This window comes from Mustelus asterias, chromosome 5 (assembly GCF_964213995.1).
Source record: "Mustelus asterias chromosome 5, sMusAst1.hap1.1, whole genome shotgun sequence".
Lineage (NCBI taxonomy): Eukaryota > Metazoa > Chordata > Chondrichthyes > Carcharhiniformes > Triakidae > Mustelus > Mustelus asterias.
Genome location: NC_135805.1, coordinates 12,130,300 through 12,155,066, shown reverse-complemented (window position 1 = coordinate 12,155,066; position 24,767 = coordinate 12,130,300). Strand labels below are relative to the sequence as shown.

At 44.0% G+C, this 24,767-nt stretch overlaps 1 protein-coding gene across 5 annotated transcripts in view; it reads right to left on the bottom strand.

The window, feature by feature from the left end:
- Positions 1-24,767, bottom strand: part of disp1 (dispatched homolog 1 (Drosophila)) — a 390,670-nt gene that overhangs the window by 360,955 nt on the left and 4,948 nt on the right. For 3 of the 5 annotated variants that reach the window (XM_078212185.1, XM_078212187.1, XM_078212182.1), the window contains exon 2: positions 11,708-11,823. The exons of 1 other annotated variant lie outside the window; for it this stretch is intronic. The gene's annotated coding sequence lies outside the window, so the exon portion shown is untranslated. The remainder of the gene's footprint in view (positions 1-11,707; positions 11,824-24,767) is intronic. One more of the 5 variants, XM_078212184.1, reaches the window with a different exon arrangement.

Below are 24,767 nucleotides of genomic sequence, written 5' to 3'. Positions count from 1 at the left end.
ACAACTCCTAGCAGTGCTTGATTCATAACATAGAACACAACTACTTTATAATATCATGGGACATCCAGAAAGTATAAAACTACATAAAAACATCTATCCATTATTAAATGTTTATTTGATTGTCCTTGAATCTTCCCGTCACACTTGCCATCCTCTCTCGCCGCATCAGTGTGGTGCGCCGCACCCTTTGGGAACCACTGCACAAATGAATAAACTTTAAACACAGAGCTGCCTACATGTAATCAAGGTATTGTTATTTCTGACTCAGGATTTAAAAAAACAAACGGCAACTACGACATTTCACACTGTACTGCACGGCTATGATTTCCCACAGCAAGTAGATGCAGTATTGCTTTCTGCCTTGCTTCTCTGTCCTCTTCTAGCTATTTTTGCTCCAGATGATAAAGAAAATTAATAACAGTGGATCCAAACAAACTATACATCATGAGAAAAAGAATTAAATGTTACAGTGCTCATTAAAAACTAGAAAGCAGGGAAGTCAATTAGAATTTTCCTTCCTAAATAATACAAAAAAAAGTATTGGAGAACCTGGGAAAAAGTCAGACCTGGCCTGTGGATTCAAGGAGGTAATCAAACATGTTCCTTCGGAAAAGAGATTGATGACAGGGTGGAGCTGATCCATCAAAATGCATTGGACATTCCAAAAATTTCTTAACTTATAAAATAGGAAAGAAAATTCTGTGCAAGGAAAGCCAAAGCCTTGGTCACACCCTCGGGGGTTGAGTGCATGGTATAGACTGAGCATGAAGCTTCTGATTAAAAGAACACCCACACAATCAATCTATACTTCTTTCAGGAGACTCGCTTTCTAAAAAAAAAAATTCCGCAAACACTTAGAAAATGCAATATCAGGAACTTTGGCAGGCTGATTAACACAGCAAAATTTGAAAGCAGCAAAGCAGTCAGAATATCCGAGTTATAATTACAACGCAGGACTGACGTCAGCACCAAATCAATTATTGGCAAATTTATCCAGAGTCCCATTTCTTCAATACAGCTTTTAACTCTGATGGTCAGGAGCACTATTTATTTTCAGTTTGTGAAGAACAATGACATACTCGGCAAAAAATACCAGTTTATCCTTTTAAAAAAAGAACAAAATCATATTTGAAAAATACGACAGTCATTTTCTCCTCTCCAAAAAAATGCTGGCCCCTCCAATACTTATTGAAGTGGCAATTTCTGCCTAAAGGAATCTCAATGGAATAAGTAAGCCCTACAACTTTACAGGGAAGGTGGGACGACAACAAAAAGATGTCAAGCTCAAATCCAAACTCTCTCAACAGTTAGCATATTAATTCCAGTGTGCTGGAAGGAATGGTGGCACATTGCATAAAAGGCCAAGGTACCTAAATTTTAAATCTGTAATCTGGATTAAGTGCATACACTTGAATCCAGTAACACAATTTTACCATCAGAATGTTACCACCATGATTTCTATGAACTATATATAAAGACGCAAACTGCATAACAGCTGGAAAGAGAGAAGCAGCTGGATGGCAGAATGGATTAGATGTTCAGCTTTCACTTCAGGAATATGGATTCAAATCCAACCCAAGGCTGGAAGGAATAAATCACCTGCTGCTTTCTTGTTCGGGTGTCAGATCAGAAACCCCAAGCTATATTATAAAGCTGGACTCGATCCCAACAATTTTCCTATTTTGGCATTAATCTGAGAAGCAGCTGTTTCATGATTCCGCTGACAAACCAGAGAGCTTTTATCAGAACAAACTTTATTTATCAACATAGTTTAACTATAACAGATGAATTAGCTTAACTTTTAACAATTGTACAATACTTAAACATGACAAGATACAATTCTTAATTGCTAACATATCACTGAGTTCTAATCAAGCAAAATTTCCCTTATAAACTTAAACTCTTTATAATTAGTAAGCAAAACACAAACATACGTATTAGGTCAACAGTCCTGGAGCTTTCAGAACACCTCTGGAGAGATACCCGTTTCTTCTGGCACGTCCTGACAGCAACTGCTCTTGGTTTTAAAAATACAAATGAAACTGGGCTTTCCTGCAAGCTTAGCGCCTTCCATTAATCACATGACTCTGCCCAATCAATCTAATCAAACACTCACACGACTCTGCATACCTAGTCTAAAATCCCAGGAGAACCTAAATAAACAAAAGGTCCATTAACTCCACAAAGTAACACATTCCTAGCTGAAATAAGTTATTAGCCTGCATCCTTAGCATCGGCTGCATATTTACCAGACAAACTGACTCCTTTAATAAAACACTGCCTCTTAAAGCAACCCTGCATTACACATAAAATATATTAAAATAGCACAGTTATCAACACATCTGACTTTAATACACATTTGTTAAATATGTTTAGGTAGAATCAACCCACCCAGATAGGCCTAATGAGGTTGGCACAAGTGCGAAAATACCACATTGATCAACCTATGAGGTTGGGACTGAAACACTGGTAGGTGATGTTATGCAACAACAAATTATTATATCGTTATGATCCCATGCTGATGTTACTACTGGATAAGTCAGATTCCAGCATGAAACTGGTTTGATAGATCCTAACTTTGTTTAGAAACATGAAGGGCGGCTACTGAACAGAGTCACAGGAATCCATTGATGAACTTTTAACAAAAGATTAAAACATTACACACAGCTTCGTCGTCCCAATGTTTACAGATATACACAGATTTGCAAAGAGGTTGCAGCTAAGATAATAGATCATAGAATCCCTACAATACAGAAGGATGCCAATCGGCCCATCGAGTCTGTACCGTCTACAACCCCACGCACTTACCCTGCTAATCCCTCTGACACTAGGGTCAATTTAGCATGGCCAATCAACCTAACCCACATATCTTTGGACTGTGGGAGGAAACCGGAGCACCCGGAGGAAACCCACGCCGGCAATGGGAGAATGTGCAAACTCCACACAGACAGTGACCCCCATGTCGGAATTGAACCTGATACCCTGGCAGCAGTGCGAACCACTGCCACCGTGCATGGATTTTAATTTTCCAAAATACACAATTCTGGGTTGAAAATTAGCAAATGTAACTCCTCCATTCAATACGGGAGGGAGACAGAAACCAGGAAAGATGAAAACTATATATAGAATATGAATATTTCCTGCAACATTTAAATCTTTTTTACAGTTAAGCTGAACATTCATTTTTGCTGCAGAATTCTACCACCCTCCAAGTTTGTTGTTCATCATAAATCAAGACAGAGAATTGAATCGGGTTGACTTTCCAGATTACATTTTTATTTATTCACTCAGGGGATGTGATTATCCAGGAACCACACAGTTCTTTATAATAGGATTGGCATTTACCTGCTATATGTGAAACAAACTTCAGCAGGGGAGGCTGTAGTATGGTGGTATTGTCATTGGACTAGCAATGCAGAGCCCTGGGTTCAAATCTTACCAAAGGAGATGGGGAAATTTGATTTGATGTTCAAGCTGCACTGAGTGCTGCTTGACTTAATGAGAATACTTTGGAGTTGGGTGAAAACAGGCAATTAGGTGAAACAGGGAGAAGGTAAAGCTGAAAGGCTGGGTGCAGAGCCGAGTAATGGCAAGAGCAGAGCTTCACAAATACCGCGAGAGAGACAGAGAGAGAGGGAACTGATTTGGTGAGTAGTGGGTAAGGTTGAGTAATTGTTACATGACTATTGCTTGTAGTTGGTAAGATCACAATTGGGAGCTGACCTGTAAGGAAGCAGCAGGAGGGAGCAGAGCATTCCGAACAATGAATATTTTTCATCTGTATTCACTGAGGTGAAATGCATTGTAACGGGAGATTTCAGTTGGGATGGTGAAGTTCTGGAGCATGTTAAGATTAATAAGAGAGAGGTATTAAATGTTTTAGCAGGCATAAATCCCCAGGGCTATTATGTATGCCCTTGTGGACTAAGGGGCATAGAGAATCAAAAGGTAGGCTTCAATATTTCAATACTGGGAGCTTTTTATTGAAGGTGTGCACTCATTCACAGTCAGGCCTCAGACTGTCCACAGGGTCCCACACTGGTGGAGCTAATAGCCCGGGATAATCTGACCCACAACCTAAACCCCGGCATATACACATACTTCACAAGAGCTTGACGAGATGTTTCTCAGGCTGCTATGGAAGGCAAGGAAGGTGATTGCTGGGGCCCTGGTGGAGATATTTAAATCTTCGCTGGTCACAGGTGAAGTGCCAGATGACTGGAGGACAGCTAAATGTGGTATCTTTATTCAAGAAGGGCAACAAAGATAAACCAGGTAATTACAGGCCAGTTAGTCTAACGGCAGTGGTAGGGAAATTATTGGAAAAATTCAGAGGGCCAGCATTAATCAACATTTGGAAAGGCAGATTGATCAGGGATAGTCAGCGTGGATTTGTTGGTGGGAGATCCTATCTAATTTAATTGAGTTTTTTGAAAAGGTAACTAAATACATTGATGAGGGTAGTGCATTTGATGTGGTTTTAATGGAATTCAGTAAAGACTTTGACAAGGCCACACATGGAAGGCTGGTCCAATAGGTTAGAGACCATGGGATCCAAGACAATGGCAAATTGGATCCAAAATTGACTTGTTAATAAGAGGCAAAGGGTGATGGTGGAGGGCTGTTTTTGTGATTGAAAGCTTATGACCAGTGATGTGCAACAAGGATCAGTGTTGGGAAACCTTGTTATATACATTCACAACTTGGATGTGAATGTAGAAGGTACAATAAGTAAGTGTGCAGATGACACGAAAATTGGTGGTGTTGTTGATAGTGAGGAGGATAATCTTGGGCTACAGATTGATATCGATCAGCTGCTAAATTGGGCAAAGCAATGGCAGATGGAATTTAATCCTGATGTGCGAGGTCGAATAAGGGCAAGATGTACACAATGAACGGTAATTCCCTCAGGAGTATTGAGGAACAAATGAACCTCGGTGTACAGGTCCATAGATCACTGAAGGTGGCAGCACAGATAGATAGTGTGGTGAAGAAGGTATATGGAATGCTTGCCTTTATTAACCAGGGCATAGAATATAGGAGCAGGGAGGTCTTGGTGTAACTTTATAAAACATTGGTTAAGCATCAGATGGAGTATTGTATGTAGTTCTGGTCACCACACTATCGGAAGGACGTGATTGCACTGGAGAGGGTGCAAAGGAGATTCCCCAAGGTGTTGCCTGGAATGGAAAGTTTTTTATTTATTTAATTAATCTCACAAGTAGACGCACATTAACACTGCAATGAAGTTACTGTGAAAATCCCCTAGTTGCCACACTGCAGCACCTGTTCAGGTACACTGAGGAAGAATTTAGCATTGCCAATGCACGCGGCTTAGAGGAAAAATGTTTCACCCAGAGGGTGGTGGAAACATGGAACATATTGGCCAAGAGGGTGGAGGAGGCAGGTACATCCGCAACATTTAATCTGGACAAGCACTTGAATCACCACAGCATAGTCAGCTATGGACCAAATATTGGTGAATAGGACAGTGGCACAGTGGTTAACACAGCTGCCTCAGAACGCCAGGTACAAGGATTTGATTCCCAGCTTAGGTCACTGTCTGTGTGGAATCTGCACGTTCTCCCCATGTCTACATGGGTTTCCTCTGGGTGCTCCGGTTTCCTCCCACAGTCCGAAAGACGTGCTGGTTAGGTTGATTGGCCATGCTAAATTCTCCCTCGGCATACCCGAACAGGCACTGGAGTGTGGCGACTAGGGGATTTTCACAGTAACTTGTACCCCTAAGAAATAAACTTTAGAATAGATTGGTATTTGATGGTTGGCATAGACATGGTGGGCCATAGGGCCTGTTTCTGAGTTGTATGACTCGAGGAGCTGCAACTGCGATTTGCTTACTTTGCTGTTAAGTGAAACTGTTATTCATGCACTGAGTGACAGCATGTAATACAAAATGTACTGTAACAATTGGCACTGCTCATTTTCCTTTTTTTCATATTTATTCTGCAATATTCCTCAACCCAATCCATCTTCAGTTTACCAGGTAAGTGAGTGAGTTAGAAAAAGGCATCTATATACTCGACCCCTGCTGCTCTTTAATCTGGTACTTGACAATAGCAAGTCTCTGCCCACCCCCTGATTTTGACCCACTTATTTTCCCCATCTTCATTGTTTCAGTCCAATTATAAATTCATTTATCAATTTGGCCAATGTCAAAATTCTCCCAATCTCAAATTTCTAATCCCCAACAACTTAAAAAAAAAATCACAGAAACCTGGTTTCTTTACGAGGGTGTGAGAAAAGTAGCAAGAATAAAGAGGAATACTGCATACTACAGGAAAAAGCATGCCAACACTGCTCAGAACTGTTTCCTCAGCAATACAGTGGTATTTTTAGCTTTCCACTTTAAATACTAAATCGTCACTGGAGACAATTTACGGCAGACTTGAGTATTAATTACATAGGTGGAAGTCCTTATCTGATTTGAAAGATAAATCATTAGCTGAAGAAAAAAATATAACCTTAAAAATCACTTTGCAAGATCGTTGTGATTGTTGGTATGTACTGGACATGGTGGGTGACAAATGTTCGACTCTCAACGTGGCAGAAATCCCTAAACCTTTCTCCAGCTGCATTCAGATCTCGAGCCTCTCATTTTAAAAAAAATTACAAGACCCTGTCATTTTAATTTTCTTCTCCTCCCACTTGCCAACAAATAAGGAAAAGTACAAAGTAGCATTTGGACAGCAACATGGTTGGTCAGCAGTTAGAATCCAGGTTAGGGAGAGGAAAAGATCCTTACTGACCACAGCACGTGGACTGCAGCGATTCAAGACGGCAGCTCAACACCACCTTCTCAAGGGCAACTAGGGATGGGCAATAAATGCTGGCCTGATCAGTGACGCCGATGTCCCGTTAATGTATAAAAAGAGCTTGCATTTAGAAAACAACATTCATGTAAAAAATCCCAAGATGCTTCACAGGAACTTTATCAGACAATATTTCACCCAGAGCCATACAAGGAAATATTAGGGCAGGTGACCAAAACCTTGGTCAAAGAAATAAGTTTTAAGGGTGGCACAGTGGCTAGCATTGCTGCCTCACAGCACTAGGACCTGGGTTCAATTCCGACCTTGAGTGATAGTGTATACTCCACACATTCTCCCTGTGTCTGCGAGGGTTTCCTCCGGCTACTCATTTCCTCCCACAGTCCAAAGATGTGCAGGTTAGGTGGATTGATCTGGACACCTAAAAACTTGAAGCTCTCAACCATTTTCAATCAGTCCCCATTGATGTAGTCGGGGCATGCCCTCCGCTGTGCTTCCTGAAGTTGATGACTATGTCCTTCATTTTGTTGACATTGAGAGAGAGATTATTGTTGTCACACCAGTTCACCAGATTCTCTCTTTCCTGTACTCCATCTTGTCATTGTTTGAGATCCGACCCACAAAGGTGGTGTCATCAAACTTGAAAATTGAGTTGGAGGGGAATTTAGCCATACAGTCAGAGGTGTATAAGGAGTACAGTAAGGGGCTGAGGACACAGCCTTGCGGAGCACCAATGTTGAGGATGATAGTGAAGGAGGTGTTGTTGCCTATCCTTGCCGACTGCAGTCTCTGGGCTAGGAAGTCTAAGAACTAGTTGCAGAGGAAGGAGCCGAGCCCCAGGCCACGAAGTTTGAAAATGGGTCTCACAGGAGTAATGATGTTGAAGAGTGAGCTGTAGTCAATAAATAGGTGTCTTTGTTATCTAGGTGTTCCAGGGTTGAGTGCAGGGCCAGGGAGATGGCGTTTGCAGTGGACCTGTTGCGGCAATAGGTGAACTGTGATGGATCCAGGCAGTTTGGAAGTCTGGAACTGATTTGTGCCATGACTAACCTTCTGAAGTACTTCATAATGATGGATGTCAGAGCCACCAGATGATAGTCATTAAGGCACACCGCCTGGCATTTCTTTGGTACCAGGGATGATGGTCGTCTTCTTGAAGCAGGTAGGGACCTCAGATTGGTGTAAGGAGGTTGAAGATGTCTGCAAATATCCCCAGAGGATCTGAGTGCTCGTCTAGGTACCACATCTGGGCCAGTTGCTTTCCGTGGATTGACTTTTGAGAAGGCTGCTCTGACATCGCAATGGTGACTTCGGATACAGGTTCAGCTGAGGCTTCCGGGATGGAGGACGTGCTCTCGCTGACCTCTTGTTCAAAACGGGCATAGAATGGCACGGTGGCACAGTGGTTAGTAGGTTCAATTCCAGCATCGGTCACTGTTTGTGTGGAGTTTGCACTTTCTCCCCATGTCTGCGTGTGTTTCTTCCGGGTGCTCCTGTTTCCTCCCATGGTTCAAAGATGTGTGGGTTAGGTTGATTGGCCATGCTAAAGTGACCCTAGTGTCAGGGGGATTAGCATGTGAAACGTGTGGAGTTATGGTCAGGACAGACTCGATGGGCCGAGTTGATTGATTCTATGATTCAATGCATTGAGCTCATTGGGGAGGGGTGCATTGGAGCTGGCGATTTTACTTGCCTCCAACTTGTAGCCTGTTATGTCTTGCAGACCTTGCCATCGTTGACGGGAGTCCACGTGGCTAGCCTGGGATTCTAACTTGGTCCGGTACTGTCTTTTGGCATCTTTGATGGATCTCTGTAGATCATGTCTGGCTTTCTTGTTCTTGTTCCTAAAGGGAGTTTCTTTCAGAGAACCGATCCTAGTTAAAACCAGGAGCCTGCCCATATTGAACACTTAGCACAATCCAGCAACACAAATGTGAGCACTCTCCAAATTTAATTTCTTCAATCTTTTACACAGTCTGTTGAAGTCCATGGTGTTTTCTTCCATGGAATGACCATCCATCTTTTGAAATTTATCAAGTCTAACTAAGCCTTATATGCATCCAAGAGATCACCTTTCTGGTATAGTTCATCCATGAAACCCTAAATTCTTCACCAACTGATAGGCATCAAGCACACAAAATATTTTGCTTCTGATTTTATGTTTGTCCAGAAGCGACAATGCCAGGGCCATATCTCGTTTTTTTCCTTGGTAGCGGCATAACCTTCAATACCCACTTCATTCTTCCACTGACTATAAGGTTCAGACTCTGAGAACATACCCTGACAATTTATATTTGCTGTCAGCCATGAAGCTACTCAGATTATAATCTTCTGCCTACTTTTTTTCTGTTTCTAACCTTCACCTTTAGGCAATCATTCTCTGTTACCATGTTTACCTCCAGATAGCCAGTTAGTGAAATTGGAATCCAGAAGCCAATCTTCATTGAGTTTTAGATTTATTCACAGAGAAACATTACAAGTATATAGTTCCAAACTCTACTACCACTCCAGTGTCAGTAAGTGCCTCTTTATAAGTGCTCAAGATGTCTTCTAATCAATGCTCTCCACCAGTAAATACTTATTATTTTATGCAATTAACAATTTAGAATATGTGGAAAATTGTCGAGGTATGTTCTGTCCTCGAGAAGCAAGACTAATTCAATCCTGCAAACCAACCTCGCAATCACCAAAGTGATTGAGGTGCTGTCGAACAGCACGGAGTCAGCCATGACCTGCTCACAGATGCTTGGTTCAGGTTCCTCCAGAACCACTTGGCTCCAGGTCCCAATGTAGCATTGTCTAAATATGAACAAAAGAGCTGAATTCCAGCTGAGGGGAGTGTAACTACCCTCAGCATCGAGGCAGCATTTGACCAAATATGGCAGCAAGGAGCCCACTATGGGAATCAAGGGGAATATTTTCCACTGACTCAAGTAAAATCTAATGCAAGGGAAGAGTTTTGGTGGCAATCATCTCAGCCATAGGTTATTGTTGTAAGAGCTCCTCTAGAGAGATCAACCATCTTCAGCTACTTCATCACTGATTTCTGTTCCAACAGAACGTCAGAAGTGGGGATGTTCACTGATCATTTCAGTGATCAGCGATATTTACATCCCCGGTGATATGGACACATGGGAATCCCAACATCGGCAAGTTCCCCTCCAAGCTACACACTATCCAACTTGGAACAATATCACCATTCCTTGGGGAAAAAATCCTGAAACTTCTTCCCTAACAGCACTATGGGTGCACCTACACCACATCTGATGGTTCAAAAAGGCAGCTCACCACCAACTTCCGGAGCAATTGGGGATGAACAATAAATTCTGGCCTTGCCAGCGATGCTCACATTCCATGAGCAAATCAAAAAGGCTTTCACTTTGATAGATAGCACTATAGTGGTTGATGAGCCAATTGCAATGGCAGAAAGGTACAGGTCATTATTATCATGATAAACATATAAGATTTGACCCCATGCAAATGATTACCAAGGGAAAATGTAAATAAGGAAAAAGTGACCACAGGTAGAGCCTTGAGTTATATTTACACAGAACAGGCGCCAATTTTAAGAGTTGTGTCAACTGAACTGGTTTATGGATAACTGAAACTAAAGTTGTCCCACCGAGGGTTGGTAGTAGTTTTGGACTAAGTTCAGTTAATTAGATGCTGAGTGAGGAGGGAGATTAGGGCACTATAGGTGGATCGCATAGAGAAATCAAGCATGTGAATGAAGGCTTGAACATACAGGGCAGAGGAAGAGGAGAGGTGTTCAAGATGGCCAGGGCTGTTAACCTGACCAACAATTTAGTTTTACCTTCTAATGGATGTAAATTCACAAAGGAAGAGAATGCAACATTTGATATAGTAACCTTACAGCCACATTCTGTCTTGTGAGTTCAAGCCATTCCTTTGAAAAGCAGAGCAAGTTTGAAAAGTGGAATCAAAGTTAGTCACCATCTGTGGGGTTTATAAGAAGCAGGCTAACTTTCAGCGGTTGTCCCTTTTCCGCGTTTGCAGGTTCAGGCCATGCAAGAACACAGGGGGCAATGATATCAGCGCGATTGCAGGCCAAGTATAAACATATGGTGATTCACGCTTGCTCAACACAGGGAGCAATGAAATTTCTACAATGACAGACAAGGACAGCATTATTGGTTCCCGTGAACAGTGACTGGACCTGACATACAGCATCATGTTACTATGTTACATCATAACTATATTCATCATGTCAGGAGCGCTTTTGTAACCTCCCCACCAGAGTATTCTTTCTTTGCTTCTGTGGGAACAAAGCATCAAAGGATCTCCACAACCTGATTCTTTATAGCATAGTTGTACCGTACCTGGGAGCTTTAAAGGGCATCCTAATAGTAGAACTAACAGACAGAAGTGCAGCCATAAATTGGAATTTGTTGTTTACATTTAAAACCACAGATACCATGGATGAATCGAAACCAGACAACTTACAGTTCACAGCTATTATTAGCTTACTAAATGTCCCTTTTGCTTTGTGGTAAGGTTGGGATTTGGTTGTGGTGGAAATAGCCAATCAAAAACTCTGTTTACCACAAAACATGCCCCACTTAGGGTTTCTAAGAACTTCAGATGAAAACAATTTACAGTGCTTTCTTTTTACTGTTCATTACATATTCAGTGACCAGACTCAATGTGTAAATTTCAATCTCCCCTTCACTAGATTTCCAGCTTCAACCAGGACTCCAAAGGCCAGGTAAACTAAAGAGGTGAAAAGAAGATTGGAATGTGTAATTTAGTATAACTGGGAAGTACATCGCAATAACCTTCATTTATAGGATGTCTTTAATATAAAAAAGATTACACAGAACAGGCATCACTGAAGCAGCCCATCTGGCACATCCAGTCTGAGCCAGTGTTTATGCTACTGCTGCTCTTCTTCAACTAACCTGATCAGCATAACCTTCTACAATTAAACTTCTTTACCCAGAGAGAAGCGAGAAGGTGCAATCTGCTACCACAAAGACTGATTGAGGTGAACAGCATAGGTATCTTGAAGAGGAATCTAGATAAATACAGAAGGAGGACGGAGTAAAAAACAAAATAGGAAAGGGAAAAGAAATGTTAAAAATTAAATGTTAAAATGTTAAAAATGCCCACCTTAAGGCTTTGTACCTGAATGCTTGAAGCATTCAAACAAAATGGATGAATTAGTTGCACAGACAGATGTAAAGGGATATGATATAGTTGGCATTACGTAGACATGGCTCCAAGGTGAGCAAGGATGGGAACCAAACAAAGAACAAAGAACAATACAGCACAGGAACAGGCCCTTCGGCCCTCCAAACCCGTGCCGCTCCCTGGTCCAAACTAGACCATTCTTTTGTATCCCTCCGTTCCCACTCCGTTCATATGGCTGTCTAGATAAGTCTTAAACGTTCCCAGTGTGTCCGCCTCCACCACCTTGCCTGGCAGCACATTCCAGGCCCCCACCACCCTCTGTGTAAAATATGTCCTTCTGATATCTGTGTTAAACCTCCCCCCACTCACCTTGAACCTATGACCCCTCGTGAACGTCACCACCGACCTGGGGAAAAGCTTCCCACCGTTCACCCTATCTATGCCTTTCATGATTTTATACACCTCTATTAAGTCTCCCCTCATCCTCCGTCTTTCCAGGGAGAACAACCCCAGTTTACCCAATCTCTCCTCATAACTAAGCCCCTCCATACCAGGCAACATCCTGGTAAACCTCCTCTGCACTCTCTCCAAAGCCTCCACGTCCTTCTGGTAGTGTGGCGACCAGAACTGGACGCAGTATTCCAAATGCGGCCGAACCAACGTTCTATACATCTGCAACATCAGACCCCAACTTTAATACTCTGTGCCCCGTCCTATAAAGGCAAGCATGCCATATGTCTTCTTCACCACCTTCTCCGCCTGTGACGTCACCTTCAAGGATCTGTGGACTTGCACACACAGGTCCCTCTGCGTATCTACACCCTTTATGGTTCTGCCATTTATCGTATAGCTCCTCCCTACATTATTTCTACCAAAATGCATCACTTCGCATTTATCTGGATTGAACTCCATCTGCCATTTCTTTGCCCAAATTTCCAGCCTATCTATATCCTTCTGTAGCCTCTGACAATGCTCCTCACTATCTGCAAGTCCTGCCAATTTTGTGTCGTCCGCAAACTTACTGATCACCCCAGTTACACCTTCTTCCAGATCGTTTATATAAATCACAAACAGCAGAGGTCCCAATACAGAGCCCTGCGGAACACCACTAGTCACAGGCATCCAGCCGGAAAAAGACCCTTCCACTACCACCCTCTGTCTTCTGTGACCAAGCCAGTTCTCCACCCATCTAGCCACCTCTCCCTTTATCCCATGAGATCCTACCTTTTTCACCAGCCTACCATGAGGGACTTTGTCAATCGCTTTACTAAAGTCCATATAGACGACATCCACGGCCCTTCCCTCGTCAACCATTCTGGCCACTTCTTCAAAAAACACCACCAGGTTAGGGAGGCATGACCTCCCTCTCACAAAACCATGCTGACTATCGTTAAGGAGTTTATTCCTTTCTAAATGCGCATACATCCTATCTCTAAGAATCCTCTCCAACAACTTCCCCACCACGGACGTCAAGCTCACCGGCCTATAATTTCCCAGGTTATCCTTCCTACCCTTCTTAAATAACGGGACCACATTAGCTATCCTCCAATCCTCTGCGACCTCACCTGCGTCCAGTGACGAGACAAAGATTTGCGTCAGAGGCCCAGCGATTTCATCTCTCGTCTCCCCGAGCAGCCTTGGATAGATTCCATCAGGCCCTGGGGGTTTGTCAGTCTTTATATTCTCTAACAAACCTAACACTTCCTCCCTTGTAATGGAGATTTTCTCCAACGGTTCAACACTCCCCTCTGAGACACTCCCAGTCAACACATCCCTCTCCTTTGGGAATACCGACGCAAAGTATTCATTTAGGATCCCCCCTACTTCTTTGGGCTCCAAGCATAATTCCCCACTTTTGTCCCTGAGAGGTCCGATTTTTTCCCTGACAATCCTTTTGTTCCTAACGTATGAATAAAATGCCTTGGGATTCTCCTTAATCCTGTCTGCCAAGGACATTTTGTGGCCCCTTTTTGCCCTTCTATTCCCCGTTTGAGTTCTTTCCTACTTTCTTTGTACTCCTCCAGAGCTCCCTCCGTTTTTAGCTGCCTGGACCTAACATACGCATTTCTTTTCTTTTTGACCAATCCCTCAATTTCCCTGGTTATCCACGGTTCTCGAATCCTACCCTTCCTATCCTTGTTTTTTACAGGCACATGCCTGTCCTGCAGCCCTAACAACTGTTCCTTAAAAGACTCCCACATGCCAGATGTGGATTTACCCTCAAACAGCCTCTCCCAATCAACAGCTGCCAATTTCTGCCTAATCCCACTAAAGTTAGCCTTCCCCCAATCCAACACCTTACCCTTGGGACACCACTCATCCTTTTCCATCACTATCCTAAAGCTAACAGAATTGTGGTCACTCTTTGCCACATGTTCCCCTACCGAAACTTTGAAGACCTGACCGGGCTCATTCCCCAGTACTAGGTCCAGTATAGCCCCCTCTCTAGTCGGGCTATCTACATCTTGTTCCAAAGAACCTTCCTGTACGCATTTTACAAATTCCTCCCCATTCAGACTCCCAGCCCTACGCGATTTCCAGTCTATACCAGGGAAATTGAAGTCTCCCACTACAACAACCCTATTTTTCCTGCACCTATCCATTATCTCCTGACATATCCGTTCTTCCACTTCCCTTGGGCTGTTGGGGGGCCTGTAGTATACCTCCAACATAGTGACTGCACCCTTCCTGTTTCTGAGCTCCACCCACAGTGACTCGTTACACAACCCCTCTGAATTGTCCTCCCTCTGCACCGTTGAAATATGCTCTCCAACTAATACTGCTACTCCCCCACCTCTTTTGGCCCCTCCTCTGTCTCGCCTAAAACATTTGTACCCCGGAATATTCAGCTGCCAGTCCTGAGGGCTATTCAGTGTTTAGGAAGAACAGGCGGAAATGAAAAGGTGATGGAGTTGCATTGTTGATTAAAGGTGATATTGATACGATATTAAGGAGAGATATTAGCAGAGAGGATGTGGAATCTGTATGGGTCGAGTTACGAACAAGGGGCAATAAACATTAGCGGGGGTGATATACAGACCACCAAACTGTAGTGGTAATGTTGGAAAAAGCATTAGACAAGAAATCAGAGATGCATGTGTTAAAGGAACATCTGTGATTATGGACGACTTTAATCTGCATATAGATTGCGAGAGTCAAATTAGTCACAGTGCAATAGAGGAGGAATTTCTGGAGTGCATACGGGATGGTTTTCTGGAGCAATGTGTTGAGGAACCAACAAGGGAGCAGGCCATCTTGGACTGGATATTGTGCAATGAGAAAGGATTAGTTGGCAATCTAGTTGTGAGAGAACCCTTGGGGACGAGTGATCATAATATGGTAGAATATGATGGATAGTGATGTAATTGATTCTGAGACCAGGGCCCTGAATCTCAATAAAGGTAACTATGATGGTATGAGGCATGAATTGGCCATGATGGACTGGGAAATATGACTGAAAGGGAAGACAGTGGACAGGCAATGGTAGGCATTTATTTAACATAGAAACATAGAAGACAGGAGCAGGAGGAGGCCATTTGGCCCTTCGAGCCTGCTCCGCCATTAATTACGATCATGGCTGATCATCCAACTCCATAGCCTAATCCTGCTTTTTCCCCCATAACCTTTGATCCCATTCACCCTAACACTTGAATACATTTAATGTTTTGGCATCAACTACTTCCTGTGGTAATGAATTCCACAGGCTCACCACTCTTTGGGTGAAGAAATGTCTCCTCACCTCCGTCCTAAATAGTCTACCCTGAATCCTCAGGTATGACCCCCTGGTTCTGGACTCCCCCACCATCGGGAACATTCTTCCTGCACCTACCCTTTCTAGTCCTGTTAGAATTTTATAAGTCTCTATGAGATCCCCCCATATTCATCTGAACTCCAGCGAAAACAATCCTAACCTCGTCAATCTCTCCTCATACATCAGTCACGCCCTCCCTGTAATCTGCCTGATAAACCTTTGCTGCATTCCCTTGAGAGCAAGAACATCCTTCCTCAGAAAAGGGGACCAAAACTGCACGCAATACTCCAGGTGTGGCCTCACCGAGGCCCTGTATAATTGCAACAACAGATCCCTGCTCCTGTACTCGAAACCTCTCGCAATGAAGGCCAACATGCCATTTGCCTTCTTCACCACCTGCTGCACCTGTATGCTTACCTTCAGTGACTGAACGAATAGGTGGACTCCAGAAGTTGTTTATTCCTGTTTGGTGTAAGAGTGGTAAGAGTATGAAAGTAAGCTAGTGGGGAACATAAAAACTGACTGTAGACGTTTCTATAGATATGTAAAGAGAAAAAGATTGACAAAAACGAATATAGGCCCCTTATAGTCGGAAACTGGAGAATTCATAACGGGGAATAAAGAAATGGCTGAGGAATTAAATTTGTACTTTGCTTCAGTCTTCACAAAGGAAGACAAGAATAATGTACCAGAAGTGCTGAGAGAAACATGTTTTAGTGACTATGCTGGGGGTATACTACAGGCCTCCCAACAGTCCACGGGAAGTTGAGGAACGGATATGCAAGGAGATTCTGGACAGGTGCAGAAAAAATAGGGTTGTTGTAGTGGGAGACTTTAATTTCCTTTATATAGACTGGAAATCCCTTAGGGTTGGGAGGAATTTGTAAAATGTGTCCAGGAAGGTTCTTTGGAACAATATGTTGATAGTCCAACTAGAGAGGGGGCTATACTGGACCTAGTACTGGGGAATGAGCCCGGTCAGGTCATCAAAGTTTCAGTGGGGGCACATGTGGCGAACAGTGACCACAATTCTGTAAACTTTCGGATAGTCATGGAAAAGGATGAGTGTTGTCCTATGGGTAAGGTGTTGAATTGGGGGAAGGCTAACTACACCCGGATTAGGCAGGATTTGGTGGCTGTTGATTGGGAAAGGCTGTTCGAGGGTAAATCCACATCTGGCATGTGGGAGTCTTTTAAGGAGCAGTTGATAGGAGTGCAGGACAGGCATGTGCCTGTAAAAAGGAAGGACAGGAAAGGTAGGATTCGAGAGCCATGGATAACCAGAGAAATTGTGGGTCTAATCAAAAAGAAAAAAGAGGCATACATAAGGTCCAGGCAGCTAAAACAGATGAAGCACTGGAGGAATACAGAGAAAGTAGAAAAGAACTCAAACAGGGAGTTAGAAGGGCAAAAAGGGGTCACGAAATGTCCTTGGCAGACAGGATTAAGGAGAATCCCAGGGCATTTTATACATACGTTAGGAACAAGAGGGTTGTCAGAGAAAGAGTCAGACCTCTCAAGAACAAAGGAGGGGAATTATGCTGAGAACCCAAGGAAGTAGGTGAGATCCTAAATGAATACTTTGCATCAGTATTCACAAAGGAGAGGGACACGTTGATTGGTAGTGTCTCAGAGGGATGTGTAGACCAGTTAGAACAAATTTCAATTACAAGGGAGGAAGTGTTAGAACATAGAACAGTACAGCACAGTACAGGCCCTTCGGCCCTCGATGTTGTGCTGAGCTTTGTCCAAAACCAAGATCAAGCTATCCTACTCCCGATCATTCTGGTGTGCTCCATGTGCCTATCCAATAACCGCTTGAAAGTTCCTAAAGTGTCTGACTCCACTATCACAGCAGGCAGTCCATTCCACACCCCAACCACTCTCTGAGTAAAGAACCTACCTCGGACATCCCTCCTATATCTCCCATCATGAACCTTATAGTTATGCCCCCTACTAACAGCTACATTCACCCGAGGAAATAGTCTCTGAACGTCCACTCTATCTATCCCCTTCATCATCTTATAAAGCTCTATTAAGTCGCCTCTCATCCTCCTCCGCTCTAAAGAGAAAAGCCCTAGCTCCCTCAATCTTTCCTCATAAGACCTACCCTCCAAACCAGGCAGCATCCTGGTAAATCTCCTCTGCACTCTCTCCAATGTTTCCACGTCCTTCTTATAGTGAGGTGACCAAGTGTTAGGTGTTTTAGGAAGCATTAAGGTAGACAAATCCCCAGAGCCAGATGGCATCTGTCCTAGATTACTGAGAGAGACAAGAGATGAAATTGCTGGGCCTCTAACAGAAATCTTTGTTTCTTCATTGGACACAGGCGAGGTCCCAGAGGATAGCAAATGTGGTCCCGTTATTTAAGAAGCGTAACAAGGATAACCCGGATAATTATAGGCCAGTGAGCTTGACGTCAGTGGTAGGGAAATTTTTGGAGAAGATTCTTAGAGATAGGATCTATACACATTTAGAACTGAATAATCTCATTAGCAATAGACAACATGGTTTTGTATGAGGGAGGTCATGCCTCACAAATTAGGTTGAGTTTTTGGAGCAAGTGACAAAAATCATTGACGAGCGAAGGGCCTTGGATGTCATCTACATGGATTTTAGTAAAGCATTTGACAAGGTCCATCATGGCAGGCTGGTGCAAAAGGTTAAATCTCACGGGATCAAAGGTGAACTAGCTAGATGGGTACAGAACTGATTTGGCCATAGAAGACAGAGGGTAGCAGTGGAGGGGTCTTTTTCTGATTGGAGGTCTGTGACTAGTGGTGTTCCGCAGGGCTATGTGCTGGGACCTCTGCCGTTTGTGACATATATAAATGATTTGGAAGATGTACCTGGTCTGATTAGCAAGTTTGTGGACGACACAAAGATTGCTGGAGTTGCGGATAGTGATGAACATTGTCAGAATACAGCAGGATATAGACAGGCTGGAACATTGGGTGGAGAAATGGCAGATGGAATTTAATCCAGATAAATGCGAAGTAATGCATTTTGGTAGAACTAATGCAGGGGGGAGCTATACAATAAATAGCTGAACCATCTGGAGTATAGAAACACAGAAGGATCTAGGTATGCAAGTCCACAGATCCTTAAAGGTGGCAGCGCACGTGGAAAAGGTGGTGAAGAAGGCATATGGCATGCTTGCCTTTATTGGACGGGGCATAGAGTATAAAAGTTGGCATATGATGTTGCAGTTAAATAGAACATTGGTTAGGCCACATTTGGAATACTGCGTCCAGTTCTGGTCGCCACACTACCAGAAGGACATGGAGGCTTTGGAGAGAGTGCAGAAAAGGTTTACCAGGATGTTGCCTGGTATGGAGGGTATTAGCTATGAGGAGAGATTGGGTAAACTAGGGTTGTTCTCCCTGGAAAGACGGAGGTTGAGGGGCGACCTAATCGAAGTTTATAAAATTATGAAGGGCATAGATAGGGTGAACAGTTGGAAGCTTTTTCCCAGGTCAGAAATGACAAACACAAGGGGTCACAAGTTCAAGGTAAGGGGGGCAAGGTTCAATACAGATATGCGGGGGACGTATTTTACAAAGAGGGTGGTGGGGGCCTGGAATGCACTACCAAGCAAGGTGGTTGAGGCAGACACGCTGGGATCATTTAAGACTTATCTCGATAGCCACATGTACAGACTGGGAATAGAGGGATACAAACGGATGGTCTAGTTAGGAACACATGATCGGTGCAGGCTTGGAGGGCCGAAGGGCCTGTTCCTGTGCTGTATTGTTCTTTGAAGGAAATCAGCATTATTAGAGAAATGGTTTTGGGGAAATTGATGGGATTGAGGTGGATAAATCCCCAGTCCTAATAATCTTCATCCCAGAGTATTTAAAGAAGTGGCCCTGGAAATAGTAGATCCATTGGTGGTTATTTCCCAAAATTATTTGAACTCTGGACTGGTTCCTACAGATTGGAGGGTAACTAATATAAGCCCGCTATTCAAAAAGGGAGGGAGAGAGAAAACAGGGAACTATAGACCAGTGAGCCTAATGTCGGTATTGGGGAAGTTGCTAGAGTCTATTATAAAAGGATTTCATAACTCGGCATTTGGACGGCAGTGGTATCATCAGCCAAAGTCAGCAAGGATTTACAAAAGGGAAATCATGCTTGACGAATCTAATAAGATTGTTTGAGGACGCAACTAGTAGAGTTGACCAAAGAGAACCAGTGGATGTGGTTTATTTAGACTTTGAGAAAGCTTTTGACAAGGTCTCACATAACAGACTACGATGTAAAGTTAAAGCACATGGGATTACAGGTAATGTCTTGAGATGGATAGAAAGCTGGTTAGCAGATCAGAAGCAAAGAGTTGGCATACATGCGCCTTTTTCTGATTGGCAGTCAGTGACTCATGGGATCCACAGGGATCTGTGCTAGGACCCCAACTGTTCACACTATTAATGATTTGGAAGTGGGAACTGAAGGTATTATCTCCAAATTTGTAGATGATACAAAGTTGGGTGGGAGGATGAGCAGAGATGCTTCAGTGTGATTTGGACAGGCTGAGTGTGTGGGCATGCGCACAGCAGATGCAGTATAACATGGATAAATGAGAGATTATCCACCTTGGAAGCAATAATAGGACGACAGATTATTATTTGAATTGATATAAATTGAAAGAGGTGAATACTCAACGAGACTTTGGAGTCCTCGTGCATCAGCCACTGAAAGTAAGCACGCAGGTACAGCAGGCAGTAAAAAAAGGCAAATGGTATGTTGGCCTTCATAGTGAGAGGATTTGAGTATAGGGCTAGGGATGTTTTGCTGCAATTGTGTAGGGCGTTGGTGAGGCCACACCTGGAGTATTGTGTGCAGTTTTGGTGTCCTTATCTGAGGAAGGATGTCCTTGCTATAGGGGGAGTGCAGCGAGGGTTTACCAGGCTGATTCCTGGAATGGCAGGTCTGTCATATGAGGAGAGACAAAGTTGGTTAGGATTATATTCACTGGAGTTTAGAAGAGTCCGAGGGGATCGCATAGAAACTTATAAAATTCTAACAGGGTTAGACAGGGTAGATTCATAGAATCATAGAAAAATCACAGAAACCCTACAGTACAGAAAGAGGCCATTCAGCCTATCGAGTCTGCACCGACAATAATCCCACCCCAGGCCCTATCCCACAACCCCATTTACCCCGCTAATCCCTCTAACCTACACATCCCGGGACACTAAGGGGCAATTTAGCGTGGCCAATGCATCTGACCCGCACATCTTTGGACTGTGGGAGGAAACCAGAGCATCCAGAGGAAACCCACGCAGATACGGGGAGAACGTGCAAACTCCACACAGACATTGACCCAAGCCGGGAATCAAACCCAGGCCCCTGGAGCTGTGAGGCAGCAGTGCTAACCACTGTGCCACCCATAGACATTCAGAAAGAATGTTCACAATGGTGGGGGAGTTCAGAACTAGGGGTCATAGTTTGACGATAAGGGGTAAACCTTCTAGAACTGAGGCGAGGACAAATTTCTTCACCCAGAGGGTGGTGAATAAGTGGAATTCACTGCCACAGAAAGTAGCTGAGTCCAAAACATCGCCTGATTTCAAGAAGAAATTAGTTATAGCTTTTGATTTGATTTGTCACATGTATTAATATACATGTGAAGATGTCAGCATTGGACTGGGGTGGGTACAGTAAGAAGTCTCACAACACCAGGTTAAAGTCCAACAGCTTTATTTGGTATCACGAGCTTTCGAAGCGCTGCTCTTCATCCGGAGAGTGGAGAGTTGGGTTCATGTTTGTGAACCCAACTCACGACTCATTTAATGAAGGAGCAGTGCTCCGAAAGCTCGTGATACCAAGTAAACCTGTTGGACTTTAACCTGGTGTTGTGAGGCTTCTTACTGTATGAGTATACAGTGAAAAGTATTGTTTCTTGCACACTATACAGACAAAGCATACCGTTCCCAGAGAAGAAAAGCAGAGTGCAGAATGTAGTATTACAGTCATAGCGAGGGTGTAGAAAAAGATCAACTTAATGCAAGGTAGGTCCATTCAAAAGTCTGATGGCAGCAGGGAAGAAGCTGTTCTTGAGTCGGTTGGTACGTGACCTCAGACTTTTGTATCTTTCTCCCGAAGGAAGGCGGCGGAAGAGAGAACAAAGAACAAACAAAGAACAAAGAACAATACAGCACAGGAACAGGCCCTTCGGCCCTCCAAGCCCGCGCCGCTTCCTGGTCCAAACTAGACCATTCTTTTGTACCCCTCCATTCCCACTTAGTTCATGTGGCTATCTAGATAAGTCTTAAACGTTCCCAGTGTGTCCGCCTCCACCACCTTGCCCGGCAGCGCATTCCAGGCCCCCACCACCCTCTGTGTAAAATACGTCCTTCTGATATCTGTGTTAAACCTCCCCCGCCTCACCTTGAACCTATGACCCCTCGTGAACGTCACCACCGACCTGGGAAAAAGCTTCCCACCGTTCACCCTATCTATGCCTTTCATAATTTTATACACCTCTATTAGGTCACCCCTCATCCTCCGTCTTTCCAGTGAGAACAACCCCAGTTTACCCAATCTCTCCTCATAACTAAGCCCCTCCATACCAGGCAACATCCTGGTAAACCTCCTCTGTACTCTCTCTAAAGCCACCACGTCCTTCCGGTAGTGTGGCGACCAGAACTGGGCGCAGTTTTCCAAATGCGGCCGAACCAACGTTCTATACAACCACAACATCAGAACCCAACTTTTATACTCTATGCCCCGTCCTATAAAGGCAAGCATGCCATATGCCTTATTCACTACCTTCTCCACCTGTGACGTCACCTTCAAGGGTCTGTGGACTTGCACACCCAGATCCCTCTGCGTATCTACACCCTTTATGGTTCTGCCATTTATCGTATAGCTCCCCCCTACGTTAGTTCTACCAAAATGCATCACTTCGCATTTATCTGGATTGAACTCCATCTGCCATTTCTTTGCCCAAATTTCCAGCCTATCTATATCCTTCTGTAGCCTCTGACAATGTTCCTCACTATCTGCAAGTCCAGCCATTTTTGTGTCGTCCGCAAACTTACTGATCACCCCAGTTACACCTTCTTCCAGATCGTTTATATAAATCACAAACAGCAGAGGTCCCAATACAGAGCCCTGCGGAACACCACTAGTCACAGGCACCCAGCCGGAAAAAGACCCTTCCACTACCACCCTCTGTCTTCTGTGACCAAGCCAGTTCTCCACCCATCTAGCCACCTCCCCCTTTATCCCATGAGATCCAACCTTTTGCACCAACCTACCATGAGGGACTTTATCAAACGCCTTACTAAAGTCCATATAGACGACATCCACGGCCCTTCCCTCGTCAATCATTCTAGTCACTTCTTCAAAAAACTCCACCAGGTTAGTGAGGCATGACCTCCCTCTCACAAAACCATGCTGACTATCGTTAATGAGTTTATTCCTTTCTAAATGCGCATACATCCTATCTCTAAGAATCCTCTCCAACAACTTCCCTACCACGGACGTCAAGCTCACCGACCTATAATTTCCCAGGTTATCCTTCCTACCCTTCTTAAATAACGGGACCACATTAGCTATCCTCCAATCCTCTGGGACCTCACCTGTGTCCAGTGACGAGACAAAGATTTGCGTCAGAGGCCCAGCGATTTCATCTCTCGTCTCCCCGAGCAGCCTTGGATAGATTCCATCAGGTCCTGGGGATTTGTCAGTCTTTATATTCCCTAAAAAACCTAACACTTCCTCCCTTTTAATGGAGATTTTCTCTAACGGGTCAACACTCCCCTCCGAGACACTCCCAGTCAACACATCCCTCTCCTTTGTGAATACCGACGCAAAGTATTCATTTAGGATCTCCCCTACTTCTTTGGGGTCTAAGCATAATTCCCCACTTTTGTCCCCGAGAGGTCCGATTTTTTCCTGACAACCCTTTTGTTCCTAACGTATGAATAAAATGCCTTGGGATTCTCCTTAATCCTGTCTGCCAAGGACATTTTGTGACCCTTTTTTGGCCTTCTAATTCCTCGTTTGAGTTCTTTCCCACTTTCTTTGTATTCCTCCAGAGCTCCCTCCGTTTTTAGCTGCCTGGACCTAACGTACGCCTCTCTTTTCTTTTTGACCAATCCCTCAATTTCCCTGGTTATCCATGGTTCTCGAATCCTACCCTTCCTATCCTTGTTTTTTACAGGCACATGCCTGTCCTGCAGCCCTAACAACTGTTCCTTAAAAGACTCCCACATGCCAGATGTGGATTTACCCTCAAACAGCCTCTCCCAATCAACAGCTGCCAATTTCTGCCTAATCCTACTAAAGTTAGCCTTCCCCCAATCCAACACCTTACCCTTGGGACACCACTCATCCTTTTCCATCACTATCCTAAAGCTAACAGAATTGTGGTCACTATTTGCCACATGTTCCCCTACCGAAACTTTGAAGACCTGACCGGGCTCATTCCCCAGTACTAGGTCCAGTATAGCCCCCTCTCTAGTCGGGCTATCTACATCTTGTTCCAAAGAACCTTCCTGTACGCATTTTACAAATTCCTCCCCATTCAGACTCCCAGCCCTACGCGATTTCCAGTCTATACCAGGGAAATTGAAGTCTCCCACTACAACAACCCTATTTTTCCTGCACCTATCCATTATCTCCTGACATATCCGTTCTTCCACTTCCCTTGGGCTGTTGGGGGGCCTGTAGTATACCTCCAACATAGTGACTGCACCCTTCCTGTTTCTGAGCTCCACCCACAGTGACTCGTTACACGACCCCTCTGAATTTTCCTCCCTCTGCACCGCTGGAATATGCTCTCTAACTAATACTGCTACTCCCCCACCTCTTTTGGCCCCTCCTCTGTCTCGCCTAAAACACTTGTACCCCGGAATATTCAGTTGCCAGTCCTGTCCCTCTTTCAACCAAGTCTCTGTCACCGCAACCACATCCAAATTCCTCGTAAGCATTAAGGCCCTAAGTTCGTCTGTCTTACCTGCTACGCTCCTTGCATTGAAGTAGACGCACTCCAGACCTCCAGGCCCAGTGAGGTCATCCTCCCCCAGAGTACTCTTCTTCTTTGCCAGCCTTGTCCTGGCCCCAAGCTC